Source organism: Rhinoraja longicauda, chromosome 7 (genome assembly GCF_053455715.1).
Source record: "Rhinoraja longicauda isolate Sanriku21f chromosome 7, sRhiLon1.1, whole genome shotgun sequence".
Lineage (NCBI taxonomy): Eukaryota > Metazoa > Chordata > Chondrichthyes > Rajiformes > Arhynchobatidae > Rhinoraja > Rhinoraja longicauda.
The window spans coordinates 7,032,316-7,041,889 of NC_135959.1; the positions used below are offsets into that span (position 1 = coordinate 7,032,316).

Below are 9,574 nucleotides of genomic sequence, written 5' to 3' on the forward strand. Positions count from 1 at the left end.
CCAATGTTGGGGGAGTCCAGAACCAGGGGCCACAGTTTAAGAATAAGGGGTAGGCCATTTACAACAGATGAGGAAAAACTTTTTCAGTCAGAGTTGTGAATCTGGAATTCTCTGCCTCAGAAGGCAGTGGAGGCCAATTCTCTAAATGCACTCAAGAGAGAGAGCTAGATAGAACTCTTAAGGATAGCGGAGTCAGGGGGTATGGGGAGAAGGCAGGAACGGGGTACTGATTGAGAATGATCAGCCATGATCACATTGAATGGCGGTGCTGGCTCGAATGGCCTCCTGCACCTATTGTCTATTGTACATTGCAAGGGAGAGGGCAGAGCAGCAGGAGCTAACGGATAGACACAGAATGCTGGAGTAACTCAGTGGGTTAGGTAGCATCTCTGGAGAAAAGGAATAGGTGACATTTCGGGTCGAAACTCTTCTTCAGACTGGGAGTCAGGGGGGAGGGAAACTAGAGGTAGCAGTGAGAGAGGGTGTTGCAGAACTCTAGTCAAACTTCTTCAAAGTAGGCATACCTTGAGGAGATTTTGCAGTGGAGCAGACAAATGTGTGGGAAGGATCTGCAGATGCTGGTTTACACCCAAGATAGACCGAGGCAATGCAGCATTAATAGGTGGAATATAGTGGATGTGGAGAGGATGTGGGAGAGTCTAGGATCTCAGAATAAAAGGACGGACCTTTAGAAAGATGAGGAGGAATCAGTGGGTGGCGAATCTGTGGAATTCATTGCCACAGACAGTTGTGGAGGCCAAGTTAATGGATATTTTTACAGCAAAGATTGAGAGATTCGTAATTAGTACGGGTGTCGGGGTATGGGGAGAAGGCAGGAGAATGGAGTTGAGAGGGAGAGATAGATCAGCCATGATTGAATGGCGGAGTAGACTTGATGGGCCGAATGGCCTAATTCTGCTCCTAGAACTTATGACCTTATGGAGTGGTCTGTGCTGTAGCCATTCTGGATGAGGTTTAAGTAGAGAAGGCAGTCTGTCAAAAAACCTTAAGCTTCATGCCTGTAACAAAATAACATTGGTCATTTCAAGAATCTTGTGTTGAGCATGTGTTTCTGCGTTTCCTTTGTTCTAGAATATTTCTTCTTCACTTCAGAGGACTGGGTCGAAGTGAAGCCAAGATGAATGTGCTTTGAAGAAGGAACGGGCAGCAAATTGCACATTTGTTTCTCCACTTTGTTTCTTCTACGTGGCCGCCCGTGTCTGGTGATCTTGTACAAATCAGCACATTGAAAGGTTCCAGGCACAGACATGATTCCACTTCGCAACCCATCAGTCTGAAATGACTGAAAGGCGCGTACTGAAGATTGGAAGTCTAAACTGGATTTTTTTAAACATAGAATATAATATAGATTATGTACAAAATAAATCTGAATTTTTATGGTAATTATTTTATTGCATGTCCATAATGACACCTGTTTTTAATTGAATTCTTGTATTTCTTTTTAGAAAGTGATTGATCCAGATCCTTCATTATTGTAAAGTTGCCTTGATTTTTAAAAAAAAGCACAAGTACTTCCTTACAATGATTTATTTTTTAAATAACTGTTTATATAGGTGTAAAGATAGGGTCGTATCATTTTGTAAATACATAAATCCAAAATGGATGCACTATGCAAATATAATTGTCTTTAACTTTTGAATCAGGATAGGGTTTTAAGAATATATGTATATAGCTTTTGTTTGAAGGGATCATCCAAAATACCAGCATCTTGCCATTGTGTTTGTCTGTGTTTGCTGTCATACAGCACAATGTTCTGGAGTTGTCACTCTCATCTATGGAGCTCCCATCTATTAATGTTTTCGCACTCCACCAATTGTAAATTATTTTCTCACTCTAAATCAGGTGTGCTAAGTAAATAGTGCAGTGTTTACATGCAGCTGCAATGGCAAAGAAAAAGCTTTCTGCTGCCCTGTGTTTCCATCAGCGTTAAATGGAAGGGTGGGTCGGTGAAATAGAAAATGATTTGAAGGATTTAATTCTAAAACTGTACATTTTTCTCCTACAGATGTACAACTTGTACATTTTACGGCCTTCGGACAATCTTTCTTGTATGTATACGACTTCAAACTTTAAATACAGTCTTGTGAGGATGAATTAGGTTGAGGTGGGCATGTGTTTTTGGACATGTATAGATTTTGGAGATCATATAAGCCCCTCTGTAACAAGCAAAATATTTCTCACACCAATATTTAGGATTCTTTTTTAAATGAGAAGAAACACTAATAAAAAATGTCTTTGCATTTGTATTGACAAAATGTTTGAATGTACTGGAATAGCTGGTTTAATTAAATAAAGGACAGTGTGGCACCAAATTGAGGACACATCTAATTAGTCTTGTTTGCTGGGTGGCGCTGTGGTAGAGCTACTGCCTTGCAGTGCCAGAAACCCGGGTTCGACTACGGGCGCTTGTCTGTGCGGAGTTTGTACGTTCTCCCCGTGACCTGCGTGGGTTTTCTCTGAGCTCTTTGGTTTGTAGGTTAATTGGCTTAGTATTAAATGTAAATTGACCCGAGTGTGGGCCGAAGTGCCTGTTTCCGCACTGTATCTCTAAAACTAAAACTACAAAACTATATCGTATTCAATTTCGCTGGCTTCCAATGCCGGAATATTTTGCGTTGCTTCACCTTTAACATCTCAAACAAGAAACAAACTGAGTCTGTTCCTCCACCTGTGCCAGTCCTTTATTTTTGTTGAAGCATGCTGACCTAATAAATCTATTTGCCTAGCAGGCCAACATGCTCCCTTTAATGCCCTTCTAAAGGCCTAGCTCAACCGAAAACAAAGTGTCTGTGGAATGCCTTAGCTGTGTTATTCTGCAGCACGCCCAGTTGGTGCACATAAACACTTGTTGCCTTATTTTACCGAAAGTACCCACTGGATGATTTCACTGCACAATTGCCTCCCTCAGGATCAATGGCCATTAATCCCTCTCCTTTGACAAGTGGCTTATTTGCTGAATTTTGTAGTCATACTGCTGAATGCATTTTATCCAGCTCTCTTGATGAAATCGGTCATTTGATGAAATCGACTAAAATATTTGGCGGATAGGTGAGAAAATATGGAAAGAACTTCAAACTGAAATTGTTACTTTTCAAAGACAATTTATTAAATATCGTGTACTGCACATTGCAAGCCCTAGTGTTGAATATGTTTTAGTATTAGGGTTTTCTGCCGGTGTCCATTTTTGCTGACTACCTTTTTAACTGGTATTTTCTTAATATTGCTGTATATAGTCAATGTCTAATTTCTGTTGTATGACAAAATAATGTAGATACCTGGTAGATTTTAGCTTCTGGATATTGTGTAAAATTTGTAAAGAAGCAACTCTACTGTTAACAGGGATATATTGTACAATAGGTTTACAGATCTCCACATTTTTAATGATGGTCGTGACATTTAATTGTCTTTGCACAGCCTAATTATCTGCAAAGAAAGGCAAAAAACTTTAAACCTGCATAGGAAATAGAGGGTTTTCTTGATAAAAGACTGCTGATAACCTCCTCTGAATACACTGATCTTTCAAGTTTTAAATCACAAAATGGATTGCCACCCAGTTTAGATAATGCAGTGTTTACTATGTAATCTGTACTGTACAATGCTTATCATTGGAAGCTATTTTTCACCAATGTGTTTGCACCAGATTACAGATATAAATGCAAATCTAATGGATGGATAATATTTGCAGCAATGTGTTAACAATGCTTCATTCACTTTTGCATTTCTTTTCCTCAGTCACAAGCTTCCCATCAATAGGTTAAAAACCTACAGGTGAAGTAAAAAAAAGTATATGCAGAGGCTTGGCCTGTATAACCATTGGAAAATTAGACAGGCCTGTTGTGCGTCTTGGTCACGTAGATGTCAGGTACAGCTAGTTAATATGACTGTTTCGATCCCATGGAGATGGATCAAAGTTGTAGCTTTTTGTACATCTGGCTTCTCTAGATTTTCCATTGAGGTAAACATGGCCAGCCTGCAGAATTTTGTTTGCCTTTTAATCTATTTGAACTAACGTGCCCATACATGTGCAGTTCTAGTGTACACTTTAATGCAGCCATATACAGGCCATTTTGATCATAAGGTGTGTGTGATACAAATATAGGGACACCTCTACTCTACTCCAGTATCAGCAACCTTGTGACATTGTCCATTGTCCGGTTGATGGACTGATAAAGTGCGCAAGAGCACTAAAATATAGGAGCAAGAGCAGGCCACTCAGCCCATTCAGTATGAACATCTATTTTCATAAGTTGTAGGAGCAGAATTGGGCCATTTGGCCCATCATTTACGTCATTCAATCATGGCTAACCTATCCCTCACAACCCCATTCTCCTGCCTTCTCCCCATAACCCTCGACACCCTTACTAATCAATACTAACTCCTTATACCTGCACTAATCTATGCTTCCTTCGTCTATTGTGCCTGTTCCCCGTACCACTCAAGTCTTCAATATGTTGAATGTCCATCTGTCTCCACCTCAAATATCTAATGACCTGGCCTCATCTAATCTCAGGCAGAGAATTCCAGAGATTTGCCACATCAGTTTTAAATGCCCTTCCACTTTTTATCTTTTTAAATATAATTATGTCTCTCCGTTAGTAGAAACATGCTCAGCATCTGTGCTGTCAAGATTTGTGATACCTTCGGACTATCCTTGATTGGGCTTTGCTGGCTTTACCTTGCACTAAATGTTATTCCCTTATGTATCTTTACACTGTAAATGGCTCGATTGTAATCATTGTCTTGCTGCTGGCTGGATTGAACGCAACAAAAGGTTTTCACTGTACACGTGACAATAAATTAAACCCTCTGTGTTTTATGTTTTTGAATAAGATCTCTCCTCTTAAACTCCAAGGAGTACAAGCACAAACAGTCCAGCCTCTGATCCCAAGGACACTCCTCCAATCCCAGGAATTAATGTGGTGAATCTCCTTTTGGATTGCCTCCAATGCTCCAATATCCTTTTATTTTAGATAAGGGGACCAAATCGGTTGAGAGAAGACTTTTATAATTCAAAACGTTATCAGTTAAGGAAACGCCACCTTAGTAGCAGTCTGAATTCATTTGTTGAACACTAAAGTTTCCACAATCTAGCTCGACCTGCGATTATTATTGGAAACTGCAAACTGGCTCTGTTTCCATCTGGACGGAAATACAAAAATTGGAGTTCTAATACTCCCTTTTGGGGTTGGCTATTGGATCTGCCAATTCAATCATTCTAGCTACAAGAACCAATGGAAGCTGGGGTCAAGTGACAGTACGTGCGAATGTTTCAAGAATTTATTAACAAGCTGCATAATCTTAAACCTCCATTTTGGCAGTTGCGATTTTCTTTTCTCTCTCTCTCTCTGGGTCCAATCCACGTTCTGGAAGCTGGATTCAGTCCCTTGTGATCTGAGATTAATTTGAAGAGTACAACTTTTCCAATTTATCCTTGTTCTTAGTTGTCGGATACTTGAAATATAGTTGCTGACATCAAAACTTGAATCAGTGTTGGCTCATTCTCCTGGATTATCACTTTCAAAAGTAATTTATAAAACAAATGCACATAATAATGTACACACTAAGGTCAGCATTATTCAGTGTGAGTTGAGGTGATCACCACTATTGTCTCTTTGATCAGGTTTTTTTAAACCACTAATTATGTGAACCGTTATTGTCAATTTTTCTACATTGTACAGTCATTGATGTATTCTTTCAGCTGCTACAGTGCAGCTAAAAAGCTATGCTTGTCTTCTGGATTGTTATTTTTGCAACACCTAATAAACCAGCTTTCTTTATTTTGTGTCTTCATTTTGATGTTTTGCAAAATGTTATTTTAGACTTTAGAGATGTAGCGCAGAAACAGGCCCTTTGGCCCATCAATCACCCTGCCTAGGAGCACTATGCTACACACTGGGGCCAATTTACAATTTTACCAAAGTCAATTAACCGACAAACTTGTACGTCTTTGGAGTGTGGTAGGAAACAGTACCACCCGGAGAAAAACTATGCAGTCGCTGGGAGATCGTACAAACTCCATACAGCAGCACCCGTAGTCAGGATCGAACCCGGGTCTGCGGTACTGCAAGGCAGCAGTTCTACCACTACGCCATTGTGCCGTCCCTGAAGTAGGGTTGTTGTGTTACTTTCACACATCTTTTCTATGGCATACTCTATAGAATTACCATAATAATGAATCACCACCCATTGGTGGCATTATAAACTCAAGTATGTTGGTGTCATGAACTTTAAGGTGAAACAATCCTAGTATCTGCCCTTTGATGCCATGGGCTCTCATCTTCCTGAGCAACCTCCCATGTGGCACCTATCAAAGGCTTTCTGAAAATCTAGGTATACAACATCTCCTGACTCTCCTTTGTCCGACTATTTACTTCAAAGAATTCCAGCAAATTTGTCCCCTTCACAAAGCCATGCTGACTTTGGCCTGTTTTATTGTGAACTTCTAAGTACTCTGTAACCTCATCCTTTATAATGGACTAAAATCTTACCAACCACCAAAATCTGACTAACCACCCTATCGTTCCCACAATTCTGCTTTTCTCCCTTGTGCAGTGGGGTAATATTGGCAATTTTCCAATCATCTAGAACCACTCCTGACTAGTGATTCTTGAAATATCACTATCAATGCCTCTACAATCTCTAAAGCCACCTCTTTCACAGGGTGCAGTCCATCTGGTCCAGGTGACATCCACCTTCAGCCCTTTCAGCTTCCCAAGCACCTTCTCCCAAGTAATAGCAACCCTCTCCAGTTACTTTCTTACTACAGATGTTGGGCTTGCTGGTTTATAGTTCCAGTTTGTTTTTTTGCAGCCCTTAAATAGCGGTGCAATATCCACTCCAGTCTTCAGAGACCTCGCCCATGTTCCCGATGTTGGGGAAGTCCAGAACAAGGGGTCACAGTTTAAGGATAAGGGGGAAGTCTTTTAGGACCGAGATGAGAAAGTTTTTTTTCACACAGAGTGGTGAATCTGTGGAATTCTCTGCCACAGAAGGTAGTTGAGGCCAGTTCATTGGCTATATTTAAGAGGGAGGTAGATGTGGCCCTTGTGGCTAAAGGGATCAGGGGGTATGGAGAGAAGGCAGATACAGGATACTGAGTTGGATGATCAGCCATGATCATATTGAATGGCGGTGCAGGCTCGAAGGGCCGAATGGCCTACTCCTGCACCTACTTTCTATGTTTCTATGTCTAACGATGATTCATATATGACGGAATGCCTGCAATTTCTTCTCTAGTTCCCACAGGAAAGAATGTTTAAATAGAGAAGGACTTGTTTCTTCAAACAGTTGAGATCCAACGAAGATGGACACAAAATGCAGAACTAACTCAATGGGTCAGGCAGCATCTCTGGAGAAAAGGAAAAGGTGAATTTTCAGGTCGAGGCTCGAAGCATCATCTATTTCTTTCTTCCAGAAATGCTCCAGCAATTTGTGACTATGGTGTAAACCAGCATCTGCATTTCCTTCCTTCACAGTTGAGATTCAACATCAGATAAATTGGAGTCAGAAAGATCAGTGTATAATGGGGCAAAAGGCGGCTTTTAAAGAGTTAGTTTGAGCAGTCTCTGTTTATTACCACAAGGGGGAAATGGGGGACTGACAAAGTCGGTGCTAATGAAATAGATGTGTGGGAAGGAACTGCAGAAGGGTCTCTACCCGAAACGTCACCCATTCCTTCTCTCCAGAGATGCTGTCTGTCTCCAGAGATGCTGAGTTACACCAGCATTTTGTATCCATCTAATGAAATAAATTCCAGTTCTATATCGGGCAAACCAAGACAGAACCTGCAAAGTAAATGATAACTAGTATAAGAAAATAACTGCAGATGCTGGTACAAATCGATTTATTCACAAAATGCTGGAGTAACTCAGCAGGTCAGGCAGCATCTCGGGAGAGAAGGAATGGGTGACGTTTCGGGCCAAGACCCTTCTTCAGACTGAAGAAGGGTCTCGACCCGAAACGTCACCCATTCCTTCTCTCCCGAGATGCTGCCTGACCTGCTGAGTTACTCCAGCATTTTGTGAATAAGTAAATGATAACGCTCTGGGCAGTGTTGCAGAACAGAAAGACCCAAGGTATGTAGTTCCATGAAAGTACGTAGGAAGGAACTGCAGATGCTGGTTTACACCGAATAATAGACACAAAATGCTGAGTTATTCCAGTGTTTTGTGTCTGTAATGCCAAATTCACAATTGTTTGCTAAAGCCTTTACTGCAGTCAGGTAGTTGGAGAATGTCTCTGCTCGCTGCTGATTACATGTATTGAGGATGTGTCTCATGACAGTTTAAGCTATTTTTTGGTTCACAGTATGTCTGGAACTTCTCCTTCAGCGGTTGTATTTTGTCACGTTCCTCCAGGGCGAATTGAAAGATTTCATAAATCTGCTGAGCGGCCGGCCCCGCCACATGGAGGAATGTTGCTCACCGAATCTTTTCTGGCTTACCCATCAGCTCTGTCGCCGTCCCGTATAGCTGGAATGCCCTTATCCAGTCCTGATAATTCTTGGCTAAGTTCCCTTGTGTGGAGAGTGGTCCTGGTGGCTCGAGTGCTGCCATTTTCTCACTTCTGACACCATGTAATCGATATACTAAAACTCTCGTTTGATTGTTCGTTCCTGCACTACAGCCAAAACGGTACACAATGGCGTGACAATTTCAGGCCCACCTTACTCACCGTCGTCACTTTGGTGCTAATGGAAGACGTTTCATTGAAATCGGTGTTATGTTTTAAAAGTTATTCACGTTTTAAAGTTTAAATCTATCTCCCAGGGATGAAGTGTGGGGGGGGGGGGGGGGGGTTGAGTGGGAGGGAGGAGGGAGGATAAAGGGGGTTGAGAAGGATGGAGATGGGGGGAGAATAAGGGGAGTGGAGAGGGGGAGGATAAGGGGTTGAGAGGGATGGAGTGGCGGGAGGGAGGAAAAGGGGGGTTGAGAGGGATGGAGTGGGGGGAGGAGGGAGGATAAGGGGGGTTGAAAGGGATGGAGTGGGGGGGGGGGGAAAGGAGAGGGTGCTGCACCAATGCAGGAGAGGTTTGGACCCAACGGGTCCACTTGGTCTAATGTCTGAGTATAACTCAGTTGTGACTAGCACAATAAAGAGACGTCCGACAGCGATGAGATCAGCGAAGGATAGCGGAGTGAGGGGGGTATGGGGAGAAGGCAGGAACGGGGTACTGATTGAGAGTGATCAGCCATGATCGCATTGAATGGCGGTGCTGGCTCGAAGGGCTGAATGGCCTACTCCTGCACCTATTGTCTATTGTCTAGCCCCGGCTATTGTAATGAAAAGCCTGGCCTCCAGAGGGCGCTTGCATTTACATGTTGATGACGAATACAAACGTTGCATAATAACGTTGTCTATCTTCAGTGAACGTAGGTAGAAAGGGTGGCGACGCAGATATTAGGCACACTAAAACAAATGCTTTTCACTGTATCTCGGTACACGTGACAATAAACAAAACTTTCTTCCATCAGTCAATGGTTGGAGTGTAGGACTAGGGTTACAGCTGTACAAGTCATTGGTGAGACCACACTTAGGGAGCACTGTGTATTGT

At 42.1% G+C, this 9,574-nt stretch overlaps 1 protein-coding gene across 1 annotated transcript in view; it reads left to right on the plus strand.

Annotated features, from left to right (window-relative positions):
• Positions 1–5,783, plus strand: part of prkx (protein kinase X-linked) — a 71,779-nt gene extending 65,996 nt beyond the window's left edge. Inside the window, exon 9 of the mRNA XM_078402042.1 lies at positions 1,093–5,783. The gene's annotated coding sequence lies outside the window, so the exon portion shown is untranslated. The remainder of the gene's footprint in view (positions 1–1,092) is intronic.
• The last annotated feature ends 3,791 nt before the right edge of the window (positions 5,784–9,574 follow it).